The sequence below is a fragment of the Erinaceus europaeus genome, chromosome 2, assembly GCF_950295315.1.
Source record: "Erinaceus europaeus chromosome 2, mEriEur2.1, whole genome shotgun sequence".
Taxonomy (NCBI): Eukaryota; Metazoa; Chordata; class Mammalia; order Eulipotyphla; family Erinaceidae; genus Erinaceus; species Erinaceus europaeus.
Window position 1 is genome coordinate 32,552,880 of NC_080163.1, and position 13,974 is coordinate 32,566,853.

Below are 13,974 nucleotides of genomic sequence, written 5' to 3' on the forward strand. Positions count from 1 at the left end.
GGGTAGTGGGCATCTTATCTATTGTAGGCGGAACTTGTCTCCTTAGTCCTACCTCCTCTACAGATGCTCCCCTCCCTCCCCCTCCTAGCTAATCAAAAAAATTAAATTAAATTAAAAATAAAGTAATAAAAAACCCTTTCCTTTCACTGCTCTTTATTTACAGCTATTTTCTTATCTTTTCCCTTTTCTCTCTCTTGTCTCTTCTTTCTTTCTTTCTTTCTTTTTAATCTTGTCATACACTTCTTCCTTCCTTCTTTGCCTTTCTGAATTTGTGAATTATTTTGGGGAAGAAATCTGACTCAGAGTGGACTCTCTATGTGTGTATCACTGCTCTAGTCCCTTTCCCCTCTTGTTACCCCTAGAATATACAGTGGATAGTAGATTTGTATAACTGTCTATTCTTGCTGTCCCTTCTTTCTTTTCTCTTTCTTCTTCACTGGGATTTGGTTACTATTTTTTCACGGACTGGAGAAATTGTTTGGCTAACTGGTAACGATTAAACTGCTTCAATACTTGCTTCAGTTGCTACTGTAATTACTGAGATTGGTGAGTGCAATTGTTATAAAGGTATTTAGTACAGTGTTGCTTGTACTCAAGACGCAACAACTGAAGAACAACAGAGCATAAAAAAAAGAAACACATAAATCAAAAAAATGGGTAGGTCAAAAACAAATAAAACTGCTACTCTAATGAATGAAGACAAGAGCCCAGAAGAAACTACAAATCAGCCAGAAGTAACCATAGATAAGAAAAGTATGCAAGCAATAATAAACTTATTAATCAGAGAAATGAAAACAACATTGGAGGAAAGGAATGACAGTATTAGGGAAACAACAGTTGAGACCCCCAAGGAAAATACTGATTATCTTGAGGCAATTAGAGAACTGAAAGCTGAAATAGCTGTAATGAAGAAAGAAGCTGAGGCAAGGGAAAGCAGACTAACAGAAGCAGAAAACAGAATTAGTCAGACAGAGGGTGAGTTAGAGAAAACAAAGAAAGAGGTGAAAGAGCTTAAAAAGAGATTGAGAGACACTGAAAACAACAACAGAGACATATGGGATGATCTCAAAAGAAGTAACATTCGTATAATTGGCCTGCCAGAGGAAGAAAGAGAGGAAGGGGAAGCAAACATTCTAGAGGAAATAATAGAAGAAAACTTCCCAGACCTGAATAACAGAAAGGACATCAAGACGCAAGAGGCCCAGAGAGTACCAAACAGAATCAACCCAGACCTGAAGACACCAAGACACATCATAGTCACAATGAGAAGAAGTAAGGATAAAGAAAGGATCCTAAAGGCTGCAAGAGAGAAACAAAAAGTCACATACAAGGGAAAACCCATAAGATTATCTACAGACTTCTCCACTCAAACTCTAAAAGCCAGAAGGGAATGGCAAGATATCTCTCAAGCCCTGAATGAAAAAGGGTTTCAACCAAGGATAATATATCCTGCTAGACTTTCATTCAAACTAGATGGAGGGATCAAAACCTTCTTAGACAAACAACAGTTAAAGGAGGCAACCATCACCAAGCCAGCCCTGAAAGAGGTTCTAAAAGACCTCTTATAAACAAGAACATCACTATAATACTTGCAATATATCAGAGCAAACAAATTTTTTTTTGAACAATGGCACTACAATACATTAAATCCATAATATCAATAAATGTCAATGGCTTAAACTCACCCAACAAAAGGCACAGGGTGGGGGGATGGATCAGAAAACATAACCCAACCATATGCTGCTTGCAAGAATCCCATCTGTCACCACAAGATAAACACAGACTTAAAGTGAAAGGATGGGAAAACTATCATACAGGCTAATGGACCACAAAGAACAACAATAATAACTACAACAATAAAACAACAAGGGCAACAAAAGGGCAAAATAAATAAATATTTTTTTAAAAAGATACAAAGCAGGACAAATTGTTTAATAATCAGAAACCTAAAGCTAAGAATATAACAGATGAGATTTTGGGTCTTCATGCTGGAAAAAGCTAAAAAGTCTATTTTAGGTATATTCTGAAGGGCCCATGACTTTACTAATTTTTCTCCTGAGCTCATCATCTGAGAAGATGATGTCAGAGTTGGGAATAGGATTAGAAAGCTGGATCAGGGCTGAGAGTAGCTACCAAATATGGGAAAAGTATATAAATACCATTAACTGTAGACCCAATCCCTCTGATTTGGGATCTATGTCTACTCATATTTAGCACAGGAGCCTGTGTAACCTCTGCATTCCTGTAGGTCTGAGCTCACATTCCATGATCACAGCTAGGAACATTCTAGGCTGCCCTCATTTCAGAAGTCTTCCTCCAGTGGCAGAGTATATTGACAAAACCTCCTTTTCAGAGAGTGAGCCAGTTTCTTCCATTGTTGTTCTAGATTGAGGGAAATGTCCTATAGATGAGCCAATTTTTGACACTGAAAATTGAAATAATTGTGACAAGTAAATTTGCTTTGCATTTGAAAATCTAGATAATAAGCACCTCTATTTCTATTTCATTCTTTATTAAGTTAGACATGTTAGATTTGACTCTGATAATTGAAGCCTGACTTAGCTAATAATATTTTGGTTTTTTAGTAAAGAAAGTGTGAATTCTCAGAAAGAATCTTCAGTGAAAATATTACCTTTCTGTGTACACTGTGATGTATAGAAATTGTTGAATTCAATTAACCATCTTTATAATTACATTTTAGGGAATAAATTATGTTTTAGTTGAAGACTAATTTGATTTTAATAGTCTAAAACATCTTTGTTTCTTCTAATGAGTTTATTAAGTAGAAAGTAATTGTTTCTGTTGTAAGCTTTATGAGACCATAAATATCTGTTAGACATAATCCTAGAAAAATATAGCAGTGACTTTACATTTTACAGGGTATTTTGATACTCTGTACAATTTTCTTGCTTTGTATGTATTAAAAGTTAATGCTTCAGAACACTGCACAATGTCACTTCTCTTCATATGTTCTAAAGGGATATTTGTCCTATATTACCAGAAAAATGAATATTCAAAAAATGTTTGTTTATAAATTTATTTCTTGTGCTATTTTACTTTTAGACACTACTCATACCTTGTTCTAGCCTCTTCATTCATTAATTTTTAGTTCTCTTATTCATTTATTAAATTCATCTTTATTGAGTCCCTATTTAATGTTATGTTTTAGAAATGGAATAGTTAATAAAGTAGAAACGAATATTGACTACATGCTTTGAAAGTTCTTTAGAGAGAAATGAATACAAACACAAAATTCCTTCTTAAGAAGTGTTGGGAAGTGACTCAATGAACAAAATAGAAGAATCTGAAATATGGGACAATGGGCAAGCAATATCTTTATGCAGATGTGACATGGCCTTAGAACCAATTTAAACATGGAAGGAGTAAGGGGAAGAGAGTAGTTAATGGTTTATACTACAGTTGTCGACATATGGGTATAATTTCTCATCCCCCTACAAAAAAGAAGAGAGACTAAACAAGGGCTGAAGGTAGAAGGAGACATGTGCACAAGGACCCAGGGAATGGAATATAAATGTCACTTGTTAATTCAGCACCTTACTTAGAGCAGGAATGTTAGAGTTCCAATTGCTTATTTCAAGTAAGTAACAATGTGCAAATGGACTATAAACAAAGGCATGACACTAAATCCCATATCATGCACTTATTAATGTGTTTGAAAATCCCATTTTCATTGTCCTCACTAGACCTAAGAATGACAAAGTTTTCATGACTTGTTTTTTAAAAATTTTAATGTCCATAAACTTAGATTATTAAAAATCCTCAACATCATGATCCATTTATTTTAGAACTTATGTTTCTTATTATTAAAAAAAAATGCCTGTGCATGTCAGAAAGGAAAAAAAAAATCTCTGGTTGTAGAATATAGGAGTTTAATCCTCTATCACAGAAGGTGTAGACAAGGCAGGCAGCCATTTAAGAGAACTTGGGGCAACTTTTTCCGCAAATTTTTTCAGTGTGTGCTTCCCAAGAACATTATTTCTTGGATTTCATGTGAGAATGTTTGGTACAGTGTAGTGTGTGGTGCTGGATTGCTGGAGGCCAACTGGGGGAGAAGGGTATAAATAGCTGAAACGGACTTTGCAGCAGTTAAAAACAATGGAATATATGTGTGAGATCAGCTTTTCTCTGTCACCACCAATATACAGGGTAAGATGGATGCATCTTAAAGCATAATGCTGGAAGGGAAACGCAAGAATGAAATGTCTGACTTAGCATCTTTTGAAAAGTGATATACAAGCAAGTGTTTTTAGAAGAGTTATTAGAACAGCAAAACCTAAATGAAAAGATCTACCATAAACAAATAATGAAGAAGTACAGGAGAATGAGACCAGGGAATAAAGGTCAGTAGGAGCTGGTAATTGTTTAAGCATGAGGAAACCCTGAACTGACGTGAAATGATAATGTCCAGTGAACTGAGATATCTTAGGCCTTCATCCTCACCTCAGATTTCCACCTCATGGAGGATACACATATTTATCTTACAAAGTACATTAAGACACAAAGAAAGGAAACAGAATTTCTCTACCCTCCTACTGGTTAACACTTCCTATTTAGATACTCCTAGGTTTCTTCTCAACATATGTTAAGGCACTTTTGCAGTTAAGAATGCAACAGGGACCAGGTGGTGGTGCATCTGGTGGAGCATACATGTCACCAAGCACAGGGACTTAGATTCTAGCCCTTAGTCTCCATCTGTAGCTAGGGAAGCTTCAGGAGACAGAGTAGTATCACAAATGTCTCTACTTCTTTCTCTCTCCCTCTCTACTTTTCTATGTTTCTGCCAGAAAAAGAAAAGAAAGAAAAGAAAAAATGTGATTTTTGGAAGTAGTGGCATTGTAGTTCAGGCAATGATTCCCAGGCAATAGCCTTGATGGAAAATAGATATAATGAATAAACAACTTTAAGGGGCTGATTGTTGGGGCACCTGGCTGAATGCACATGTTACCAAGCATAGACCTAGTTTAAGGTCCCTGGTCCCCACCTGTAGGGGGAAAGCTTTGCAAGTAGTGAAGCAGTGCTGCAGGTGTCTCACTCTGTCTCTTTGGGGGCTGGGGGGCTTTGAAGGGGGTTAAACACACATGGCGCAAAACACAAGGGCCCACTTGATCCAGGTTCCAGCTTTATCACAGGTGGTAAAGCAGGCTTTCTCTCACTCGCTTCCCCCCACCCCCAGTCTTCCCCTCCTCTCTTGATTTCTCTCTGTTCTGTCCAACAAGGGCAACAGAATGGAGGAAATGCCCTCCAGGAGCAGTGGATTCGCAGGTATGGAGCCCCAGTGATACCCCCTGGAGGCAAACAAACAAACAAAAACCTTTATATCATGCTATGCTCTTTCCCTCCCACTTTACTGGAGAAGGGTGAGTAAGTATTTATAGTATAGTTGTTGACATGTAAGTATAGCTTCTCATCTCCCCATATTAAGTGTCTGCAAGACACATACTCTCCCTCAACCTAAGTCCCTTTCTACCATCATGCACCAGCCCCCCAAAGCCCTCCACGTTATACTCCCCCCACTCTGCATTAATAGGACAGAGTAAGCGATAATGAAGTGTACTATGATTTTACAGTTTTTTTTTTTTTTTTTATCTCAAGAGAGTTGAATGACCCGTCATGTGACAGTTTCTTTATCTCTATAAGTGGAGTAGTAATAGTTTCCACTCCCCAAGTGGAAATCTGAAGATGAAATGAGATCATGGCTGTTGTGTGCTTAATAGACTGCTGGCACAGAGACTAAGCAGTTCTTGTTCCCTTAGCATTTCTTAATGTTCATTTTTTAATATATGTGTTTTCATGTTTCTTTTTTTTTTTTTTTTTTTTGGTCTCCAGGGTTATTGCTGGGGCTTGCTTGGTGCCTGCACTATAGCACTACAAATCCACTGCTCCTGGAGGCCATGTTTTCCCTTTTGTTTATCATTGTTATAATTATTGTTATTATTAGATAGGACAGAGAGAAATGGAGAGAGGACGGGAAGATGGAGAGGGGGATAGAAAGAGAGACACCTGCAGACCTTCTTCACCACCTGTGAAGTGAGTCCCCTGCAGGTGGGGAGCCAGGCTCTAACCCGGATCCTTAAGCTGGTCCATGCGCTTTGCATCATGTGTACTTAAGCCATGTGTGCTTAACTGCTCGGCACCCACTAATGTTTCTATTACACTAAATACGTCTCTTTCCTGAATAGTGAGTTTGCTTTGAATATTAGTATAGAATTAAAATATTCTAAAATTTTGATTTATTCTTTTAGTTCCTTAGAGAAGCAATTACTCATCAAGTGATGTTAACATATTTAAAACTTTTGGAAACATAGTATTGTTTGTATTCCTTATGAGATAATACTATGTACACACACACACACACATACACACACACACACACAATTGTCGATTTTTTCTAAAATGTATGTGATTCATGAAGAATATTATTTTTATACATACCATTTTTTTATTGTATGTCCCTGAGCCCTAGATGTTCTAACTACTTGGGGACTACACTTTTACTTATTTAATAGGTGCTATATGTCAACTTTTATTTGGCAAAAAAAGTAATAATTATCCAATTGGGAGTATTTTTCTTAATTAATTTAACCCTAAAATCTGGATAATATTGTTTAGCCCTTTTGGGAAAAATCTTTAATGCTGAAGCCAATATATTCTAGTCTAAATTTGACCTAGTGTAGAGATACTCTAATTTCCTTTGAATAAATATTTTAGTATTTTGAGGTTGCTCTGGAATTTACATAAAATTGGCAGTCCATTCATAATTTTCATGTACAGTATAAAATGTATAGATTTATGGTCTGTGTTGATATACATTGTGCTTATGTAGGGTAATAGTAAAATAGTGTTTAAGATGGCTTCTTAATCTACTGGGAGATACTATTTATAAAATTTGGGATTCAAGCCCCCAGTGTCAAAACATCCAAAAAAAGTTGCTTAGTTATCTTTCCTGTACCTTCAGGTAAAACAAAATCAGGGAGGTGCTTCTCTTGGGTTAGGTTTATGCTCAGGAGTAATCCAGTCATTATATAATAAGCAGACAGCGTACCTATGCAAGCAAGCGAAGCTTACAACTATATCAGCAAATGCTTATATTTACCGGTCAGTTTATAAGTTAAAAAAATGGAATATTTTCCTTACTTGATATTCGGTGTCGGTTACAACATGTTCGGCAACACTCCTTTTCTTTCTCCATTCCTCCTCCTCTTCCTTCTTCTCTCTCTCTCTCTGTCTGTCTCTCTCTTTGCCACCAGTATTATTGCTAAAGCTCAGTGTCTGCCTGATGGATCTATTGCTCCCAGTGGCCATTGTTTACCCTTTCCTTTTTATTTTTATTTGATCAGAGAGAGATAAGTTGAAGGAGGAGGATGAGGTGGGAGAGAGGGAATGAGATAGAGACATGTGCAGCCCAGCCTTACTGCTTATGAAAACTTTCCTCCTGTAGGGGCTTGAACCTGGATCCTTGCACATGGATGTGTGTGTTCTTCTGGGTGTGTCACTACCCAGCCCCCTTAATAATATTTTCTTCCCCCCTTTACAGATACTACTTATTTCAAGTTAAAGTCCAGTGATTACATAAGGGAGGGTGGGCAGGAAGAAAAAGTAATAAAGAAGAAAGAAGGGCTAGGGTGAGGGTCGCTTAGTGGTAGAGCACATGAGCACATGTCGTACATATGTGAGACCCTGGTTTCAATCTCTGGCATTTGATATAATACAAATACAATGGGAATCGGATGGTAGCGCAGCTGGTTAAGCGCACGTGGCACAAAGCACAAGGACTGACATAAGGATCCCGGTTCCAGCTCCTGGCTCCCCACCTGCAGGGGGGTCGGTTGAAGCAGGTCTTCAGGTAGCTATCTTTCTCTCCCCCTCTCTGTATTCCCCTCCTCTCTCCATTTCTCTCTGTCCTACCTAACAATGATAACGACAACAATAACTACAACAACAATAAAACAACAAAGGCAACAAAAAGGAAGTAAATAAATATTTTAAAAATACAGATACAACAAATAGAATCTAATAAAGATGTGGAGGAATAGTACTTTGATTCCTCTCTGCATAAAAAATAAAGGGCAAAAAAATTTAGGGAAAAAAATGAAGGGCTGTAGGAACTGGCCTAATGAGCAATGCCAAGAGTAAGTGTGCTTTGGAATCAGCAGGGGTATGTGTTCTGGGAAAAGTGCTTTAGAAAATGAGATTAAAAGCAATGACATTATGCTGTTTGAGACCAAACCGTGATGCTGAATGCCCAAGAGATTGACAATGTAATGACAATGGAATGAGTAAGAGCCCACTCCTTAGAAAAATATCACCAGAAGCCAAGTTCAGCCAGGAAAGTCAAAGTGACTGAGTGCTCCTTCAGCATTTTGCTCTTAGCAAAATGGGACTCTTACCAGTTACTTTCAAGGCATGATTGATGAGGATGGGATAAGCTTTTGCCATAAATTATTCCAATGCTACTATGGCAAAACAGTATGTGTGGTCAGCTTCTGTGTTTATTGTTGCTTTTTGGAAACTTCTGCTCTATTTACCATATGTCTTAAGTTAGAGAACTGTGCCCAGAAATGAGATGGGTGAAGACGATATAGTATGGAGTCCTTCACCAGAAATTATGTAGCTTACTTGTAGCAATCTTGAAAAGCAAACTTGTTTTGAGCTTCCATTAAGTGTGTTTTAGAAATCACATAGAATAAGCCACTCCTGCAAAGTATTCATATGATATTTGTGGTAGCAAATCAATGCTTTCAAAAAACTTTTTAGTCTCTTGGAAAACATAGTCTAGAATATTGATGATTATAGACATTAATGTTAGAGAGGCTCTCCGTTAGAGTCTCATTTAGGAAGATGGCTATTTGTTCATGCAGTTTCAAAATGCTGTGAATCAGTGAAGAAGTCTGAACAGCTTAAATCTAGGTTTCCATTAAATTCATATTTACTCAGCAAAGCATATTCTATTATTGTTGGTTTAATTATTGATAATGTAAACTTGAACAAGGTCATCTGTGACACTGCTTAGATCTTTGTTAGTTTGGCATCTGGTTTATGTAAAAGGCCATATAAAAAGTATTTTAGGTTTTTCAGCTGGACTAGATGGTCTTTGTTATAACTGCTCTTGTGAGCAAGGGCAAACACTGACATAAACCAAGGGGTGTTAGTGTGTTTAGTGAGACTTCACAGAGGTCATGGGACAGATTCACACAGGAGACTATAATTTTATGTCTCTTGACCTATACCTAAAACAAACCAACAATGAACAATAGGGTCATGCAGTAATGCATTCAGTAGAGTGTTCACATTGCTACGTGTAAGGGACCCCAGTTCAAGACCCTAGTCCCCACCAGCATGGAGAGGTTTTATGAGCAGTGAAGCAGTACCACAGGTATCTCTGTCTCCATCTATATTTCTTCATTATCTCTCAGTTCTCTCTTGTCCATCTAAAATAAATTTAAAATATCAGAAACTTTTAATATTGGGGCCATGTGGTGGTGCACCTGGTTGAGCGCACATGTTATAGTGTGCAAGGACCTAGGTTCAAACCCCTGGTCCCTACCTGCAGGGGGAAAGCTTCATGAGTGGTGAAGCAAAGCTACAGGTCTCTCTCTGTCTCTCTCCCTCTCTATTTCCCCCTCCCCCCTCAATTTATCTCTGTCTCTATCCAGTAATAAATAAATATTTTTTTAAAAGTCTAATATTTCAGAAACAACAATAGATAACTGGGTAGTTGATAATTCATGCCATAGTGTCAATGATACTTTTCTGTTCTTGGCATTAAATAAGTATAATAATAATAAAAAACCCAACTTTAATATTTGGAAAAAATCTCTACTGAAAATATTTGCAAAAAAATATTAAACTTGACTTTAATTTATTATTATTGTCACCAGGTTTATTGCTGGGGCCCTGTTCCTGCATTATGAAACCCACCACTCCTTGTTACATTTTTGTCTTCTTTTATTTCCATGTTATTATTTGATGGGACAGAGAAATTGAGAGGGTAAGAAGAGGGTGAACAGGGGAGAGAAAGATATTTCTACTACCTTGTAAAAAAAACTTGATTTTTTAGACTATGTATAGTACACATGTTGTTGAAATTTCTGCAAACCTTGAGAATATCTTAATTTTTTTAATATCTTAAATTTATTGTAGGTAAAATTATAGACTAGTACCAGGTTGCTAGCCAATGTTAGAGCATAGGCTTTGCATATGTAAGATCCTAAAGTCTGCAGGCTCAATTTATGGTACCAACATATGCTAGAATGGAGTAGAACTCTACTCTCACATAGAAATAAATAAATAAATCATTTGTTTTCAAAGGGCAGAATAAGCTCTCATGACCAAACATTCTGGTTTTCTCAGTTGAAATTGATTGATTATGGGGAGTCTGAAAGAACACATTAGGAATCACAGGGAAAGAGAATCACCAACATTGCCTGATACCTTCATTGTTTCCTAGAATAGTAGGTAAAATTTGTAGGTAGAGTGAGTGGATTATGTGTAATAAATATTGGTATGAGAAGTCATGGGATGGGAGGGTTTTCCTTATGACAGGGAAGGTATTGTAAACATGCTTTTTGAATGCATGTTTATCTTAAGTATTGAGTTTTGATCATTAAAGGTAACACTTCAAGGGGGATACTTTGATCTCCATGTTTACAGCTGAGAAAATTGAAGCTGAGAGAAGTTGCCATCTCAGATACTAAATAATTGAGCCAGTGACTCAAATTCCACCTATTGTACTACTCTAATTCATCAAGGTCATGGGGTGTCTGAGTGGTACATCAGCATTTGGAGAAGCCTGGTGATACCTTTCCTCTATTGTTCTGATTGAGTCTAGAAGATGAATGGATTTCTTGGTCTGAAGGAAGTGGGGCTGTTGAGAGATTGCAGATGCTAGGTCATTATATATAACTGTAGAGGGAAGGTGAACATAACTACTTCAGGAATGTCTTGTTGCAGAGAAGCCTCAGATGACTGACAGACCCTGAGGTACAAATAGCGAGTGAGTTAAAAGACTAATTTGGATGAGGCTTGGCTTGTATGACCAAAAATAAATAAATAAATAAATAAATAAATAAATAAATAAAATCAAGACTTGGCAGGCAAAAGACTAATGTCAACTACTGCAACGGAAAAGTCAGTTCTTCACAGTTTTCTGATCAAAGTTAGTATACAGACTCAGAATCCACTGACTGAAAGGCCTTTTTGGAAGGACCTTGCAAAGTCACAACAAGCACATATGATAAACATTTCTCTGATCCCGCTTCAAAGGAATGTGAAGGAATATGCTGCCATTTACTAGATTAAGTGTGCACTAGAGTAAAAGGGGTATCCAAACTAAGAAATCTTGGATATGATTTCTAAGCTGACATTGCTGCCAGGACATCTGAAACACCATGACAGTCCTCTGCTTTAAGAGGAAACTACAGAGGTGTTGAATGCAATTTGGGTACAGGTCAGGCTTATTGGTGGTGTTAGTGGAGACCTTTGTGTAAGGAACCAGGTATTAATATACTGAATAGCTGACAGGAGTTTTCCATTTTTTTAAACTAATATTTTGATATTGTGTTGTCAGGAAAGACATGACATCTTTTTTTTATGTTTTTCTATGCAAAAGTAAATCATGACTTTTCTGACAACCCAATATAATGGTTACTAATAGTCATTAAGTTTACCACAAGAAGGGTCAAATAGATCCTTCAAAAGAAGTGCAGAGAGGCTGCTGTTTTCTCTCTATCTCTCTCTCTTTTTAAAATATTTTTACTTGTTATTGTGTAGAGACAGAAATTGAGATGGGAGGAGGAGGAGGAGGAGGAGAAGTAGGAGGAGGAGAGAGAGAGAGAGAGAGAGAGAGAGAGAGAGAGGGAGAGAGAGAAGGAGAGACAGAGAGATCTGCAGCCCTGCTTCACCACTTGTGAAACTTTCAGGGGGACCAGGGTCTTGAAACTGGGTCCTCTAACACTGTAATGTGAATGCTTAACCAGGTGTGCCACCACCTGGACCCAGTAAAAAATATTTTTATCCTTTAAAGAAAAAAGCCTTGAAACAATCTCACATTGTACCAATCATTTCAAAGACTTAGAGGCTAGGAATGCCTTCCTATCTTCCATTATTAATTCATCTCCCCTCCCCAATACATGATTTCTTCTTTTTTTAAATATTTAATTAATTTATTTTTTATAGCAATTTAAGGTTTATTACATTTTTTAAAATTTATTTTTAATTTAAGAAAGGATAAACTAACAAATCCATAGAGTAGGAGGGGTACAACTCCACACAATTCCCACCACCCAATCTCCATATCCCACCCCCTCCGCTGATAGCTTTCCCATTTTCTTTTTTTTTCCCAGCTTTTTTTTTTAATTTAAGAAAGGATTAATTAACAAAACCATAGGGTAGGAGGGGTACAACTCCACACAATTCCCACCACTCAATCTCCATATCCCACCCCCTCCCCTGATAGCTTTCCCATTCTCTATCCCTCTGGGAGCATGGACCCAGGGTCATTGTGGGTTGCAGAAGGTAGAAGGTCTGGCTTCTGTACTTGCTTCCCCGCTGAACATGGGTGTTTACTGGTCAGTCCATTCTACCAGTCTGCCTCTCTCTTTCCCTAGTAGGGTGTGTCTCTGGGGAAGCTGAGCTCCAGGACACATTGGTAGGGTCTTCAATCCAGGGAAGCCTGGCCAGCATCCTGATGGCATCTGGAACCTGGTGACTGAAAAGAGAGTTAACATGCGAAGCCAAACAAATTGTTCAGCAATCATGGACCCAAAGCTTGGAATAGTGGAGAGGAAATGTTAGGGAGGTACTCACTGCAAACTCTAGTGTACTTCTGCTTTCAGGTATATATTTTGTAGTAGTTTATAGATACATGTGAATATATGCTCTCTCTCACAGAAACTGGTGTATATCTAGGTTTTGGGACTTTGTTAGAAAGTGAACCACCTGAGATGAAATTAGAGAATACTATGTAAGGAAAGGTCTCACCCAAGTAATGAAGTTGAAGGGTTGTCATTCCACACCTGGAGTTTCTGGACACAGTCTGAGCTGAAGCATGTTGAGGTGGCAATCGTTGTGTTGATTAGGTTGTGATCGGCAGATGAAATATTATTTGATATGGATTGGGAGAGGCATATGGGAAAGTGGACCCTATCCAAAGGTTCAAGGACTGGGGGAAGTAGAGGCTCTATAATGGAGATGTGAGATTCCTGCTGTTTTAGGATTCAAAAAGACAATGGATAGTTAATGTTATCATCACATTATTTGGTAATTGGGTTAACTTTGAAAATTCCTTTTGTTATGGTTTTCTGTACAGTACCCAGTGTCTTGTATATAGCTGTGCTATTGGTTGCTTCTGATCTACTTGGTCTAGGCTTTTGAGAGAGTTCACACATCAAATACACATCCTATATATTAAGAAGACTCAATCTGTGTTTTAAAAACTTCGAGACATACAATTAATTTTCCCCTTCTCATATTAATTATCTAGTGATTTATATGACTACACTTTACTAGGAGTGTACATAAACACCATTCCCACCACCAAAATACAGTTACCCATCTCTCCCACCTACTCCCATCCCCCACTGGCCCAGGAAGCTGCATGTCTACCCCTCACCACAGGGTTTTTACTTTGGTGCCCTACTTTCAATTTAGTCAGGTCCTGCTTTTAGTTTCTCTTTCAGATCTTCTTACTCAACTTCTGTTGATGACTGTGATCATCCCATACTCATCTTGATCTTTCTGACTTAGCTCACTTAACATAATTCCTTCTAGTTCTGTCCAAGATGGGTCAGAGAAGGTGGGTTCATTGTTCTTGACAGCTGCGTAGTATTCCATTGTGTATATATACCACAGCTTTCTCAGCCACTCATCTGGTGTTGGGCACCTGGGTTGCTTCCAGGTTTTAGCTATTATGAATTGTGCTGCTATGAACATAGGAGTACACACCTCTTTTTGGTT